Source organism: Anoplophora glabripennis, unplaced genomic scaffold (assembly GCF_000390285.2).
Source record: "Anoplophora glabripennis isolate ALB-LARVAE unplaced genomic scaffold, Agla_2.0 scaffold50, whole genome shotgun sequence".
Classification (NCBI taxonomy): domain Eukaryota; kingdom Metazoa; phylum Arthropoda; class Insecta; order Coleoptera; family Cerambycidae; genus Anoplophora; species Anoplophora glabripennis.
In genome coordinates, this window is record NW_019416330.1 from 134,047 (window position 1) to 151,354 (window position 17,308).

Genomic DNA, 17,308 nt, shown 5'->3' on the forward strand with positions numbered 1-17,308 from the left:
TGAGTTAATTTTTTTTAAAACGCCGAAACACGTTAACTGATTTTGATTTTTTCCCGTCTTTCGGTTATATAATAATTAATTTTTCTTCAACCCCCTAACCCCCAGCTACCCCTACTTTTATTTCAAATGGAAACATAAGGCATGAGGGGGCTCGAAAAGCTTATAGAAAACCGAATCCAGCCATATCAAATAAACATGTTTTATTTTTTTAAATAACAAGTTTTTTTCATTTAGAAATTGAAACAACTAGATAATTTACAAAAATAAACTCAATGTCGCAAATGCTGAAAATGTCCTCCATTTACTATTTGGCATTCTCCAAGACGATAGTAAAAGCTGTCCACAGCATTCTGAATGACTTCAGCTGGTAAATTATGCATCTCCGCCCTAATCTTGTTCTTTAAATTCTCAATATTATCCGGTCTGTCCTGGTAGACTCTTTCTTTCAAATATCCCCAAAGAAAATAATCCAGGGGTGTTAAGTCGGGGGATCTTGGCGGCCATTCAACTGTACCCCGTCTACCAATCCAGCGATTTGGAAACATTTCATATAAGTATCTTCGAACATCAATACCAAAATGTGGGGAAGCGGCATCTTGTTGGAACCAAATTCTTACATTCGGTATATCTGGATCAATTTCATGAGTGAAAATCACAGCTAGAGCAGGTATCAGGTCAAATGTTAGGAAATCCAGGTAGCGTGCGGCAGTAAGATCTACTTCAAAAAAAGAATGGGCCCAAGATTCTGTTGTTGATGATACCTGTCCATGCATTAACTTTTTGTGGATGCTGCGTATGCGATTCGCATGTCCAGTGTGGATTTTCCTGGAACCATAAGCGATAGTTGTGCCTGTCCATTTAAATAAAACGTAGTTTCATCCGAAAAAAGTACGTCTCGTTGAAAACCATTATTGTCGTCACACCGTCTCATCATTTCCTCACAAAATTGTAATCGCCTATCATAATCGTATTCCAAAAGCTCTTGGACAAGACATACCTTATAGGGGTGGTATTTCTCTTGTTTCAGAAACATTCGAATTGTAGTTTGGGAAGCATCGTGATTGCGGGCCAATGAAACAGTTGAAGTATGAGAATTTTCAACAAGTTCTAATGCAATATCTAATTTCTTTTCCAAGTCAAGGTTTTAGTGGGATAAATATCAATAAATAAAAGAACACTATATTTTAAATCATTTCCAACGTTTCGGTGTTATTTTTCACCATCCTCAGGGCTCGAAATTTGAAGTGCCTTTTGTCCAACTTAACAGTTCTAAATATTAGGAAGATCGTATCTAGATACCTATATGTGTACTTATAATTCATGGAACAATTGCAATGTGGTTTTCTTTCACAGTAAAAATTGTTGTAATGTCTTAGGTACTGTTCAGCAGAATGACAGTAGAAAAATGTTTCTACTGTCATTCTAAAGTTATATTAATAAAGCGATTATTTTTCTGGAAATTAAATAATATGATACCAAAACTAGAGACTTAATATTTCGTCTAGTCTAACAAAACATTTTTTCTCCTATAATCACATACTACCCACCATCAAAGTTTTCAAAACAACGCTCTTCCCAGTAATTACCTTATTAAAACAAATTATTTCCATCACTTTATATCAAAGCATAAGGTTTTTGGAACGAAAAATACTTAATTACTAACACTAGTTCCCGTATCACACGTCAAGTCTTAATACGTACACATCAAGATTAAGTTTTAGAAGCAGCAGGTAATTCTTAGCCCGCCTCTCCGAATCTTAAATAAGTTATTAAGTTTTTGACAGGTCATTATCTAAAAAACAGATGGAAGGTATGTATAGATACGAAAGGCCAAGCTGTAATACTATTGGAATTAAAATAATAACTTGGAATGTGACTAGGATGTAGTGTATTATTTCTTTTTTTTCTTTATTTAAAAAATTAATGAAAGGATCAGTCAAGGGTTATTTTTTATCAAAAAGGTTTTGCCTATCCAAAAATTTCACCCTGATAGTCACTTTTTAACATATTATGATGAAAAATAAATAAGTAAATTCATTAATGGCTGAATATAGCCTAAATAAAATAGGTTTAATAAAATGCTTAAGAAATATTCATGAAAAATTCGCGTACATTTTTTATTATAAATAATAAAGTTTTAAATTGCACAGTTGCTTTAGTCCCACCAGCAATAATTAATTTTCTTTTTAGAAGAACTTAATTATATCCTACATTTATCCGTAGAGGGTATTTACAAACTTGATCAGTATTTCTTTAATGTCAGGTAGAATACTTTAAAGAAAAACATTTTCTGTAATTAAAATTGTTCATATCCAAAACGGTGTTTTAAATGAATGATTGTTAAAACTTATTGAAAACCTCTGGAATCGTACCTGGTTTACATGCTACATAAAAAGAGGTCAATAGTTGTGACTATGCACTTTTCGTCCAGTTTTTTCGTTGTAAACAAAAAGATTGCTAGTTCAATTTTAAATAATTATTGAGACTGCAAAACTTCAACTGCAAAAATCAAAACTTGTTGTGAACCTCTGATATCGTCCCCGATTTACATAATATATAAAAAGTTCAGAGCTCAATATTATACAATCATCAGTTCTATTTTAATTTTCAATAAGAAAACGTATGTCTTTTATTGTGAAAATTGGTAGAGAAAGTGTTTAGTAATTTATTTTGCTTCTTTTAACTGTGTTTTCTTTTTGTGAAAGGGCTGTGTGTTTTTGGTGTATGCATAAATAAGTGCGAACAAATATATCTAGTAAAATGTCTCATCAGTACAGTAACAATAAATTAATGGGCATGTTGGTAAAGTACCGAAAGGTTGATGAAAGCTTATCTAATATACAGAGACTATACATGTATATTCTATATAAATTCGCCAATAAACAACAACTACTACTACTAATAGTAAAAAAATCTTCCAGTCGAGTTTTCACACTTATTTGTTCTTCAAATATTCTCTGCAATAATGTAATCACCCTGTATTTTGCGGTAGTATAATAAAACTTACAAGTTTATGTTAAATCTGTAAAGTAAAAGGTCAAAAAGTCCCTATTGGGTAATGAAGGTGTGCAAGTCTTTCTCAAGAATATATTTTGTTTCAGGATAGATGTGAGATATAAGATTTCCTAGAAGTGACAAAGGTTTTATAAAGCGACGTCAGAAGTTATAAGAACTCACGTTTGTTTCAAGCAATTTACTTCTAACGGGAAATTGTATAAATCGTGACACGTTCTCTACACGCAAACATATATCTGATTATCATGGGAACCTTTAAAATAGACCCATGAGGTTCTATTCTATTTTGTTTTAAACATCAGCAAAAAATAACATAGATATTTGAGAACAACTTGCTCTCATGAAGTCTTCTTTAAGAAAAGCAGTAACTTTGCAACGAAAAGATTAAATTTTGTCCAACTTTTACCACTTTCAAGTTTCATGAGTTTCTTATCAATGTGAATAGTAGATCAAAAAATAACTGCAATAAAATGTAAAAGTAAATAACGTATATATTGATGAGATAAGAACTCGCAAATATTGCAAATATTTTCGAAAGCTGCTTAAGAAAAAACCGTATCATTATGCAAACACTTGTTGCATTTTCAAATGCACTGTAAACATGTATGTGCAACTTATTTTATTGCGTTGTAAATGTCAAGGTTATATAAAAAACTGGACAAAGAATTGAACCAGAACTAATTTGACTTCAGTGTTTACAAATTATGTTACATTTATTCAAAATGTACTCGGCAATATGTATTTATAAAATTATAATTCATGCAAATATATGAATGTACATGTAGCTGAAAATTATATTAAATGAACAGGTATTCATTACATTTTTTAACCACACTTTCAAGATGAAAAAGAGTAAATATTTTAGTTAGTCGGAGATTTACTTAAGCGAAAATGGTTGTGTACGTTTTCTATACGCATAGTTAAAATCTTTTCCATTTATTTTTAAATTGTCTTTGTTAAGTTTTTAAAAAAATAGCTTTTATCTATTTTCTATGTTCTAAAGAAATTAAAAAAATTCAAATTTTTTTTTCAAAAAAATCTTATGAAATGAAATGAATGTTTTTCGATACCTTCGAAATATAGGTACCTAAGCAAAAGTTATCTAACCCCACATACAAGATTCTTAACTGATGGTATTGCGAGATACAAATACTCTATGGGCTGCATGCCCCAACTAGCATTAAATTACACCAACAATATCTAGTAAATAGCTGGAAATATACCATTATTCAAAATAAAAGATAAAAACGATATTTCTAAATCATGATTAATACATAAACACATACTTGATGTAATGAAATTCTTAAATCTTTCTGTTGTAGCTATTTTTTACGTGTTCGTCTTTGTCAAGGGGGTGACGCTAGGCAGGTGGCCCATAGAATATGATTGTCGAGGATTATGCTCTAAAAATTCAGAAGAGTCGACGTTTCTAAGCATTACATCATATAAAAACTGTCATGAAATACATCTTCCCCTTAAAACTAAAATGTCAATATTGAATTTGATTATTAAATAATTATAATATATACAGGGTGTTCTGAAAAACACTAGCACAAATTCTGGGCCTGATGGAATTTCAAAAAATATTACAATTTGTTCCTATGAACCATCTTTTTCCGTTTCTAGTTTCGGTCCTATAATTATACAATAGTGCAAGAGTTATTACCAAGACAAAATGAAAATCCGAATTTTGTACGATCTATCCTTTTTACGGACTAAGCGACTTTCACTCGAACATAAGTGTTTAATAGTCATAATGACCATCTGTGGGCTAACGAAAATCCTAGGGCCAAAATGGAGTCCCATTTTCAACATTCACTTAAGGTAATTGTTCGGGCTGCCACGATGGGGAATCAGTTAATAGGATACCACATTCTAGATGGTAATTTAAAAGGCACCAAGTGTTTAGATTTTTTAAGAAATAGTCTGTTCGAAATTATTGAAGATGACTATTAGCAAGAAATAATTATTTCATGCATAATGGCGCTCCACCACATTTTACTCGAGTATGCAGAGAATGGCTTATTGAAAATTTTCCTGAGCGATGGATTGGTCAAGGTGCAGATGCTCCAATTCACTGACCTCCAAGGTCACCAGACCTTTATCTCCTTGATTATGTAATTTGGAGCCATGACAAACAAAAAGTATATATGAAATAGAAATAAATTCAGCAGAACATCTGAGACAAAAGATTGTTGATGTTTTCAACCATCTAAAAGACGATTTAGAACCTTTGAAAAATACATTGTTTTCATTACAAAAAATAATTCGTTTTTATATTCGTGACAATGGAGGAAATTCCGAACATTTATTCTGTTTTTATTTTCCTTAAATTTTAATTTTCTGTTAGTAATAATTAGTTATTCTTGTTATTTTTCTTTTTTTCAATAATTGTATTCAGTATGTGTTAAACTTTTCCAGAAATAAACTAATTATTACTTTTTATCATTACCATTAAAAGAATAACTTTGATTTTGAGTTTCATTAATGAAACTAATAGTAATAGTAACTAGGTACCAAAGCCTACTTGAAATAAAAACAATTTTTTGTTAGTAATAATTAGTTATTCTTGTTATTTTTCTTTTTTTCAATAATTCTATTCAGTATGTGTTAAACTTTTCCAGAAATAAACTAATTATTACTTTTTATGATTACCATTAAAAGAATAACTTTGATTTTGTGTTTTATTAATGAAACTAATAGTAATAGTAACAAGAACACCTTTTTTGTTTAGAATAAAACTTGCCACAACAGTAAGTGACAAAACGGGCAAAAAGATTAACCTCAAAAAAATTAGGACCTAAAATGTTCCCGCGGAGTATTGCACTGAACGCCCTGTATGATATAGCCAAATATTAATAACTCCAGAGCATTTAGCATCCCCTGAAACCCCACATAACAAAATTTCGGTCCATTCGGTAGAATTTTGTGGAAGATAGGACCGAAACTAGGTTCTAAAAAATTATTTTCAACGCACTGTATCTTGAAAACAGAAAAAGATACGCTCATGGTTCAAAGGTATAAATTGTAATAATTTTTGAAATTCTATCAGGCCCTGAATTTATGCTAGTGTTTTTCAGAACACCCTGTATATTGCTCTTACGACATGAAACAAGAGAACCTCTTTGAAATACTTCTTAACAATCTTTAATATCTACTAAGACGTTAAATTTTTGTTAAAAACTATGCATAAAAATGTTATGATCAATCATCATTAAAGACTATTCAAGAATTTTATTAGTAATAAGTTTACCAAATTAAAAAAAAATCGCTAAATTTAGAAAAGTTATGGCAAAGCATTAATTACAGCTTTGAGGATATGCAATTCTGTTAATCCCTAAAAAGTACAAAAAGAACACAAATCATCAGCGAAAAAAAGGATGTGTGACCATATACCTACTGTAATTTACATCATCAATAAACAAAATAAAAAGCCAAGGATCTAGTTTATAACCTTGAGTAATTCAATATGTGGTTAGGTATTTAAAAGATTGGCATCCATTATAATATAGGTACATACTGGAGTCTTCCAAGTAAGAAAATTTATTAATTCTGAAACCGATGCAAGTTTTTCAAACGAAATAAAATCACCAATACGATCAAATACTATAATCACCTGACCTCGATTGTCTAATGTGAAACGTCCAGAAAAAGTAAATCGAGGAAATAAGGACTCGTCAAACCTACTAATATTCAAACGTTCCTAAAATTAAACTTTATTTTTGTTTCAATTTACATTGATAACATTGATGATATATTTCTATTTCACTCACTCCAGATCGCCCTGTACAAAGATCGTTTCCTCGATTTCTAATTTCGTTACATCAGTGTTCCTCCTCTCATGCGTTTAGAAATAAGCTCTCTGCTCTGGTCCATTATGCCGCATGCTGCGCGCTGCAGGCACCCTCCATATGGCGAACACTTAACAATCAGAGAGAAGAAGATGGCAGGGCAGAAGAGAGACAACGAAGAATTACATTGTACTGTTTGTTGTTGGGGACATGGGCGTAGACAGGAAAGGGACAGGGAAGATGAGGAAATTGGAATGTCGTCTTCCTCAAATTTAATTGTCTGAATTTGACTCGATCAATAATGACTTATGAAAAAGAAGGAACGAAATTGTTAACGATTAGAATTTGTTTTAGAAAACTATGCAATAAAATGAGAAAATCCAGGATATCTTGTTACCTGATTAGAATAATTTTTTTGTTGGATTTTGGGAAACTAGCCTATTAGTGAAAATACATTGTAAACATTTTTTGCTATTTATTAAAATCGAACTGGAAAAATACAATGATCGAAAATTAACTTTAAATATTTATATGTGCATACATATACGTAAATTTCCATGTTTCAATTATTTTAACAGAAAAAATTATATGTATATGATTTATTTCTCTTCCAAAATTTGAATTTGTGTTATCACCGAAAATTTATCATTATTAATACATTATTGTTTTTCTATGTGGATCATTTATTAAAAAAAGCATATATAGCCTATTTTATTATTTAGAATTAGCAATTTACTTTTACCTTACTTTTCTTGATTTACTTAATGTATTTTTTGTTAAAATCGTTACTGTAATATTTTGAAGAAGAATATACACTTTTGATTTTAATTTAACTCAAAATTAGGGTTCCAAAGTTGCATGTCTGTTATATAGATGTCAAAAATGTGATAACTTTGATCGAAAATTCTTGAAACAGCTGATAATTATCAACAAGAATTTATAAATTAGTAGTACCCAAATAACACTATTTTACCAGTACTTATAGATTTGAAAGAAAACTGTTTCATTTTTATCCATGTTAATTTCAGTTTTGATAACGAAAACGGAGAGTTTTTCGAAACGTTTATTGTGTGTTATAGTGATTAATATGTAGTTGTTGGGTTTCTCAGTGTGAAATATTTCTGGTTAAGCAAAATTAAAATTATAAAATCAACCCATTAACTGATCTTTTTCGCACAAGGAGTTATCTGTTTAATTTTTTGTTCTTTCAGTGTAGAAGAACTAAATAAAAGGAGTGACTGAAAATGACACAAATAAACAATAAACAGAAAGGTTGAGCCATTTAATTTTGTTTCCTTTATTGAATTTCAATGTATTGTACGCAAAGAAAATTATCACCAAAGTAATGCATTATGATTTAGCTTCTTAATGGACTGGGGTAAAACTCAGGCATATCACAATAATGTAAGTAACATATATAACTGACGCAGAGAGTCAGTTATGTGTATAACAAAAATATAATTGTCTCAAAATCATAAAATAAAAAAGGCCTAAAAAGGTAATAGTGTTAAAAGAATAGCAAAAACGGAATTAATACAATTTCAAAATCAAAAATTGTAAACTCAAAATTAGGGTCATACTGCATACTATTTAATCTATAAATGATGAACCAAATATATTAATTCTGATAACAAAAACTTAAAATTTTTTGGAAAATTGATCATTTTTATCAATATAGATATCGTATACAGGTTCGGAAAGTCCCCATGGTATATCGGCCGTTACGTGAGAGCGATAAAGTAAGTCATAGAAAGCCGTGCGATAGATAAGGATGGTTACATTGAAGACGTTTCATAATCTGAATAGTCACTCCCACTTCTAACCCGAAACGGGCGGTGACTATTCAGATTATGAAACGTCTTCACTATAGCCATCCTTGTCTATCGCACGGATTTCTTTACTTTACTTTGTCGTTCTCTTGTAAAGGCAGATGGACCATGTGGATTTTCCAGCCCTGTGTATTTTATAAGTACTTACACAGAGTGTTTATAAACTTGGGGAGGATTCTTTAAAGTTATAATGCATTAATAATAAGTATTTTCAGTATTCAATATCATTGAAACTGCAAAATTAATAATAACTAAAATTGTTAAAATTTATTGAGAACTTCTGAAATCGCTCCCGAGTTACATACTTCATAAAAACTAGGTGAAAATTTGCGGTCGTATATCGCATGTCGTTCAGTTCTTCTTTAGTTTTCATTACCAAGTAAAACTATTTATTGTCTTCATCTTATTTTTACTGTGTTTGTGGTATAAGTGCGAATAAACATGCTAACACTGATGACAACTGCAAATTTTTATGTACAACGATGTCGCAAGACTTGTAAACAGTCGGTGAAGTCAGCGGTTCTAAAAAAGTTTTTATTGCATCAGTGTGGCAACTCAGTAGATATTTAAAAACAAATATTCTATTTGCAAAAATGTTTCTGTCAATCGAGTTTTCACTCTCCGAAATATTTTCCCCACACTCTGTATGATAACTTATTTTACTTATTTTTTTCATGTAACCAATTATTATGCAATACTATTGCTAATAAAATTGTAGGTAATATCTTCTTCGCAACAAATACACCAAGTGGTAAATATATTTCCGCCAGACAAAATAATTGTTCAATTACGCGGATGAACGATTCATTCACCTAGAAGCGATTGCGCGTTGTGTTCCGTTACGTAATATTAATTTCAGTGTACGCTACCCTCGTGCATTTTTTTGTCCACGCCCCTGTGTATATTTCAGGTACTCACCGGCTGTCAGTCCTTTCCTACACAACTTAATTCTGAGCTTGGGTTCAGATCGCATTAGCCGTGCTGGTGAGTGGACGTGCTTCGTTTGTTTCGTTGTTTACTTGTTCACTTTCGTTGTCGAGCTTTTCGGCGAGAGCTTGTGCGCCAACTTGATAAGTTGTGATAAAACTTCGCTTTGACGATTTTGTGGCAGTGGCTTTATTTAAATCCTGTGGGTTTTGGTGGTTTTCTCTAGAGGACGTTCATTTCCTCCGGCTCTCAAAGAACATGTGACAAGGGCCTTACTTCTTTTACTAACCAAGAGTGAGTTGTTTTAAATCAAGCCCTATTAGAAAAGTAGCTCTTCAGTTGGAGTCGCAAAATGTGTGAATAATTGTTTATAAGATAAAAGGAATAAAGAGGGATTGTTTTGTTTCTTATATTAATGGAATTAATAAAATTTTGGAAAATTTTTGAAGTTTTATACAATGTTCCAATTTATCGAAACCGGATCTGAAATTTCAGTAGAGGTTTTTATTTTTGATTAACGGATAAAAAAATTTGCACATTCTTTTTTAAAATCACTGTATTTACTATCAACATGTCTAAATAAAGAAAGAGATACATTTGTTTGTAGTTTTCCTAATACATTATTTTCAGAATGGTAACTTAATCTGAAAATAGGTTGAACTAAACTATTGTTGCGAGATAGTTTCTTTTGTTAAAATTAACATAAAAAATTGTATAAAAAACTACAAAATTCTAACCCCAAAAAAGTTTTGATTAAAATATTCCTGGTTTGTAATCAAACCACGCTTCTCAAACTTTCTTTATAGATACAGGGCGTTAAAGATAACAGAAAACGGTAAATCCTTAGTTTATGGGTAAAATCTCTTTTAATATTCTATATTCTATCAAGTATTACTCCCACAAAGCTTAGCCTGAGAGCAACAAGGTCAGGTCAAAGATTCCTAGCTAAGGCTAAGGGAGTCTGTAACTTACGGTACATATGCCACGACATAACATCCCGAAAAACCGTCGTATGTTAAATTTAAAAAGTTTTATTAATGTGTAAAATTTTATTAATTATTCCCTAGAGGAAAATGTTTTTACGCGAAGCATAAATTAAGCAATTTCTTAATAAAATCTTCCTTATTTAAATAACAAAATGGTGAAGTTCTTCAATGTTTATATTTAAAAATGAATTTCTAAGTTTGTTTTCATACACTCGAAAACAGTATGAAGCTTGAATTAACCTTTAGTCTCTTTAACTGAGAGGAATAATTAAGTAAACAATACAATATATGTATACAGGGTGTCCCAAAAGTGACGCCCGTCCTTATGGGTTTTTATTAGGGGGACAAAAACAAATCGAAAATCAAGAGTGAAAAATTTTCCGATTGTTTTTCTTTGCTGAGTTATTCAAAAAATTATTCAAAAAACTAAAAATAAACATTTGGGCAGGGTTAATAACTATTTATGTAGTTCAAAGCTGTATTTGCTGCAACTGTATGTTTTTAAATGAAAACTTACCATTGCCATTGCTGCATGACATTCCGTTAGCAGTTAGACGAATTATTGGTTTCAATATGATGGAGCTCTATCACATTATGGTTTACGAATATAAAATTATCTGAATCAAAACTTCCGGGACAGATGGATTGGAAGAGGTGGACCATGGCCTCCTGGATCACCAGATCTAAATCCCTTAGATTTTTCTTTTGGGGTTATTTAAAAGATTTATAGTCCGTATAAACGCTACTGTCGCGTTAATAGACCAAGAGATGCTACAAAGACTCCATGTTTCAATGTTGAATCGTGATAATCTTTTGTCTTGAAGTAGAAGGCAACTTATTTGAACACCTTTTGTAAAAACAATTTCTATTATTTAAGCACATTATGGTTTTAGTTTGTTTTATTATTAAAATGTTTTTCTCTATCCTTTTCAGGTTAAAATAATTCCTTATACTTACCCAGGTACAAACGACAATGGAAAACTATACTTGTCTAATATAGGTTATAAATTATATGTCTTGGGTCCCATAAGCACAGACCTCAGTTTTGAGACAAACAAAATGGATTTTCACTTTTTTAATTTTTTTATAATTTTTTTGAATAACTCGGCAACGGAAAACAATCTTCCACTCTTGATTTTCAATTCGTTTTTGACTTCTTAATCAAATCCCAGAAGGCGGGCGTCACTTTTGGGACACCCTGTATACGAGAATATATATTGTTCTATAAAATTTGTTTCTAATTTAAAATAATTTAGCTATTGGCGAAAACATTCTTTATTTATTTCCATCGACTTTTGAATTGCTCTAGAAACAAAGCTGTTACATTAAGTAGCTAAAACACTATGCTGCATTACTACGACACAAGTGAACCTAAACGTGTGGTCTGCTAGACTGCTAGCAGACTTCTCTACACACACAGCAGGTGATCACGTGACTAATTTGATTGGTTCAGCCAAGTCAGTTATTGTAAATGCACACCTTTAATCGTATATACTTCAAATATGTATACTAAAAACATAAAAGATTGAGAGTAATACGTTTTAAAACGCAAGAATACAAAAAAATAGCAATAAATCGTAAAAAGAAAATATGAAACCAAATATGTAATTGTAAATGTTCAATTCATTTTCTTATATAAAAGTTATTGCAAATATGTATAAAGTTTATGTAAATTTACACAATTTTTATCAGTGTAGATCCTGGGCATTTGCTCTCAAAAGGAAGCTCCGTAACCACATGTTTGCTTTAACGTGTACATACTTACCGCTCTTACTTATATTACATGAAAACAAACAGGTAATCCATTCAACAAGTAGCCTATACTAAAATACACAAGCATATGCTTTTCCTCGTGGTTGCGATTACCCATTGATATCCTTCCGCAATTGCGCTACATTTTCAAATATGGTTGCCGTGCGTAATTTATATTCCGCAGGGGCGTTGTAACACGATTATCTATTTAGAATGCGACTTAATGATTACAATTACTCACATATAATTTGCATCGTATCAAGGCCTTCATCATCGTAATCTTGAGGTAATTGTTGGGGGTACGGGATCGAAATTTGCAAGTTGTGTGTTTGTTTTCTTAATATTTATTGACAGTTGGAGAGCATTATTACAAAATGCAACAAATATGCATTTACTGGAAACTGTAAAACGAAAAATTCCATTTCCCTAATTTGTGAAAAATATAGGTTTGCGGTTTTACTTTAAAATTGCGGATTTGTTTAGTTTTGCAAACAACATTCATGGGATTTTAATGAACTGAAATACTGTAAAAGAGTGAGAAATATTATAGAAAAAAATGGTTATATAATAATTATAATATGAATAGCGAGTTCTTCCTAATTTAAAACAGACGCACATATCATTTTCTTCTGAATCTAAATATTTACGAGCATATTCCTCAAGGTTTCAACGCAGGTATCAACATAAAATAAAAAACAGGAGTTGTTGCAATTCGAATAATGTCAGAGTGTGTTTAGTTTTGTTCCATAAAAGTCTATGAAGGATTTGCTGCAAAATGTGGATTCAGACCATTAAAAAATATTAATTTATTGACTATTACTGAAAATTGCGTCTTGTGGTATTCAGTTTTTAATTTCTGAACTGAAAAATGATCAGTGTGGATTTGTTGCATTCTGAAATAATGCTATTCACAATCAATTAATTTTTATTGTATTCATAGCTCGAGCAATCAGAGCGACTTAACCTTTCAACGTAGGTACCTCTTATGTTTTCAACAGGTCGCAAATGGTAACTATTAATGGTTACAAATCTCCCCCCTACGTTGCAATGGCAGGTGTTCCTCAGGGATCACATTTGGGACCTTTACTATTTTTAATCTATATCAAAGATATCCGTCATTGTTTCAAATTTTGTAAAATTTTACTCTACGCAGACGATTTGAAAATTTACTCTCAAATAAATAATTCCGATAATTATACTGCCTACCAGGAAGATTTAAACTCTTTCTTTGGATACTGTAAATTGAACACACTTCAATTAAATTTAAGTAAATGTTTCTATATTTGTTTTACCCGTAACCAAAATATATACTCTAATAATTATAACTTTAATAAGAATATTTTAAATCAAGTTGAAGAAATAAAAGATCTTGGGGTTGTCTTTGACAGGAAAATGAGTTTTTCTTCACATATTGATTATATAACTTTAAAAAGCAACAAAATGCTTGGTTTCATTGTCAGATTTTGCAAAAATTTTAGGTCGATTTTTGCTATTAAATCTGTATATTTTGCATACGTGCACAGCATAATCATTTTGTATCTATTATATGTAGTCCTCAACATACATATAAGTCTCGACTTGAGGCCATACAGAACAGATTTATGCGATATTTACACTACGAGGAGAGTGGTGTGTATTCTTTTCATTGTAGCACGATGTTACGAAATCATTATCATATTATTTTATTGGAGAATCGAATAATTATTGCCGAAGCAGTATTTTTGTATAAGCTTCTTAATGATTTTATCGATTCCCCAGATTTATTAGCCTTGATCTGTTTACATGTACCACAACATGATTTTAGAGTAAACTGTTTCATGAGACTTTTTATCGAACTAATTCTGGTCAAAACTCTCCTATAAACAGAATATGCAGACATTTTAACTTATACTGTAGTACTCTAGATATTTTTCATTCCTCGCTCATTAGTTTTAAAAGATTTTTAAAGGGAACTATTATTGCAAATTAACATTTTCTATTATAATAATCTTTTATGTACTTTTATATTCAATTAGCTTTAAGTAATTTGGGGACATTGTTTTGGGCTATAAAGCCTGTGTTTGTTCCTTGTCCATAAATAAATAAATAAATAAACGTATCAAACTGAGAGAGGCGTCTTTATTTATTTACAATGTAAGTTGTAAAATAAACAATTTTTGCATAGAATTTGCAACTAAAATAAGTTCAGAAATTTTTCTTCTTTGTTTTTTATTTTAGATTTTTTTTCGGTTTTATTTTAAAAAAACATATTTATGAAGGCAACTCATCTGACTCATGTGTTTTGGTTTTTGCTTCTGGCATAAGGCTGACGTGGCAAAGTCGGTTACGGTTCAGTGGAGATAGGGAATTGGATGAATATATTCTGTGTCTCGGTTGAGAGTAGTCACACACATATCTGTTCATAATTAAATTGTTTACATTGTTGTTAATATATGTTATTAGTGGTATTTTCGATTATTATTAATTCTCCTGAGGACTTTTACCTAACAGTGCAGCGGCGGGATCGTGTTCACTGCTTTTCGAGGAGGCTGTACAAGGTAATACACGAAGTGTATACTTGATTGTTCTGTATGACTATAATGTGTATATATTTGGACGTATGTACGTATGTATGTATGTAGATTAAGGTTTAATACACAGGTTGTGTAGCATTTAATGTACAGGGTGTACATAAGGAAATATTTAACGTACAGGTTAAGGTTTAATACACAGGTTGTGTAGCATTTAATGTACAGGGTGTACATAAGTAAATATTTAACGTACAGGTTAAGGTTTAATACACAGGTTGTGTAGCATTTAATGTACAGGGTGTACATAAGTAAATATTTAACGTACAGGGTGTATGTAGATTAAGGTTTAATACACAGGTTGTGAACAAGTAATGTGCAGGATGTACATAAGTAAATAGTTAACGTGCACGGTGTATGTAGATTAAGATTTAATACACAGGTTGTGTAACATTTAATGTACAGGATGTACATAAGTAAATATTTAGCGTACAGGGTCTATGTAGGTTAAGGTTTAATGTACAGGTTGTATAACATTTGAAGGACAGGGTGTACATAATATGCATGATATAACAACTGATGTAACACAAGTCGTACATAGTGTCATGTAATGCGCATAGTGCACGACGAATATAGTGGATAAAATACTCTTCCGACTAATATTACTCTATTCACTGATACTGTAGTTGTTAATAATTATTCATGATATTTTTGACTGCATTGTGTACAGGGTGTATGCAAGAACTCTTTTTTGGAGATGTTAATTTGCCTAATTATTTCAAATGTGTGAGTCAAAACGACTTGCTTGGTACTGTCGTATGTGGTAGGTATTTATCTGGGATATTTTATCCTTTAAAGGTTGAACCATGGGCAGGCACCGGAGTCGTAGGAGTCAGTCATCTGAACGAAATAGCCGGAAGCGGTCTAAACGTGAGAATAGAACTTCAAAGGACAGAAGTTCTCGGCCAGAGCGGAGTGAAAAATCTAGAAGTCCGCACCGTTCTCGTATACACGGTTCACCTAAACCATGTAGCACCTCAACGGACACTAGACTGGAGCTCTTGGAACAACTAGTAACCAGATTATCAAGAGGTGACAGCTATGGTACTGACCATCGTGAACAACCTTTACGAAATAACGTTAAATCCGATTGCATCCCCATATTTGAACCTGGAAATTCCAACAATCAGTCTGAAAAATGGATCATGAAAATAGAGCAGTTAGCCAATATCAACGGATGGGACGAAAAAACTACTATCTATCACATGCAAAGTCGACTAGGGGGACTCGCAAAAAGTTGGTATAACGGTCTCCATTCGTATAACTTAAACTGGCAAGAGTGGAAATCCTTGATTACAACAACGTTTCCATCTCATCATGATTACGCAACTCAGCTGAAAGATATGCTTCAACGGACCAAGATGCCAAATGAGTCATGGGACAAATTTTATTTTAAAAAAATGGAATTGATACAGGCTTGTGAATTTACTGGAAGAACGGCAGTATCATGTGTGATTGATGGAATAATAGACCAAAACGTGAAAACTGGTGCTAAGGCAGGGAGGTATTTGACACCAGAAGAGCTATACTCTGAATACCTTACAACCCTCCCTTCTGGTTCAGGTACCCTCAATACTTCGAGTCGATCTACATTCAATGGTGCAAACAGAAAACATTTTACACACAGTAAAACAGACCAAAAGAACAAACCGAACCCTAGTCTGAAATGTTATAATTGCCAAGAAACAGGACATCCGTATTTTAAGTGTCCTAGACGAAAAATAAAATGCTTTAGTTGTAATCAGTTTGGTCACACTAAAGAAAACTGCGATAAGAAGCCCAAGTCAGTATTAACATGCACAAATAATAATTCCAATGAATGTTACTTCATCAATTGCAAAGTAAACGGGAAAACCATGAAGGCATTTGTGGACACGGGATGTTCGGCTGTGATAATTAGAAAAGAAAATGCTGAACATGCTGGGTTATCCTGGACCCCTACCACCTTGATACTCCATGGATATAACAATGGGACAGCCACTATACTAGGACTGACTAATATACATCTCTCCATAGATCTAGTTTCAGATGAAGTTGAAACTCTTGTTGTGGATAACCATGTTCAAGCTATACCCATAATAATTGGTCAATCATTCATCAACAAGAAGAATAAACTCCTTTTGGTGCAAAATAACACCGTTAGAATAATGGACGAAGATTCTCTACTACTGCCTGACCTGGATGAAAACTCATCTTCGACTAAATTGAAACTATTGGCTAAAAATATTACTGTTATTCCGGAAAATAGTATGTCCAATGTAGAGGTATCCTGTGGGGATTACATAGGCGACATCTTTGTGGAATGCAAGCTTAGACCTAACCTAGGCAAGGAACATTGCATTGGACGTTGCATAACATCGTCACAAAACCCCATAATTTCGATACTGAATACTTCGAATTCTCCAATAGTCTTCCAAGAAGGGACTGTATTGGCACGTGGT

General features: G+C 31.9%; 1 protein-coding gene across 1 annotated transcript in view; it reads left to right on the forward strand.

Annotated features, from left to right (window-relative positions):
- Positions 1 to 9,616: 9,616 nt before the first annotated feature.
- The window catches only part of LOC108914439 (growth arrest-specific protein 1), a 51,517-nt gene continuing 43,825 nt past the window's right edge, over positions 9,617 to 17,308 (forward strand). Inside the window, exon 1 of the mRNA XM_018720271.1 lies at positions 9,617 to 9,856. The gene's annotated coding sequence lies outside the window, so the exon portion shown is untranslated. The remainder of the gene's footprint in view (positions 9,857 to 17,308) is intronic.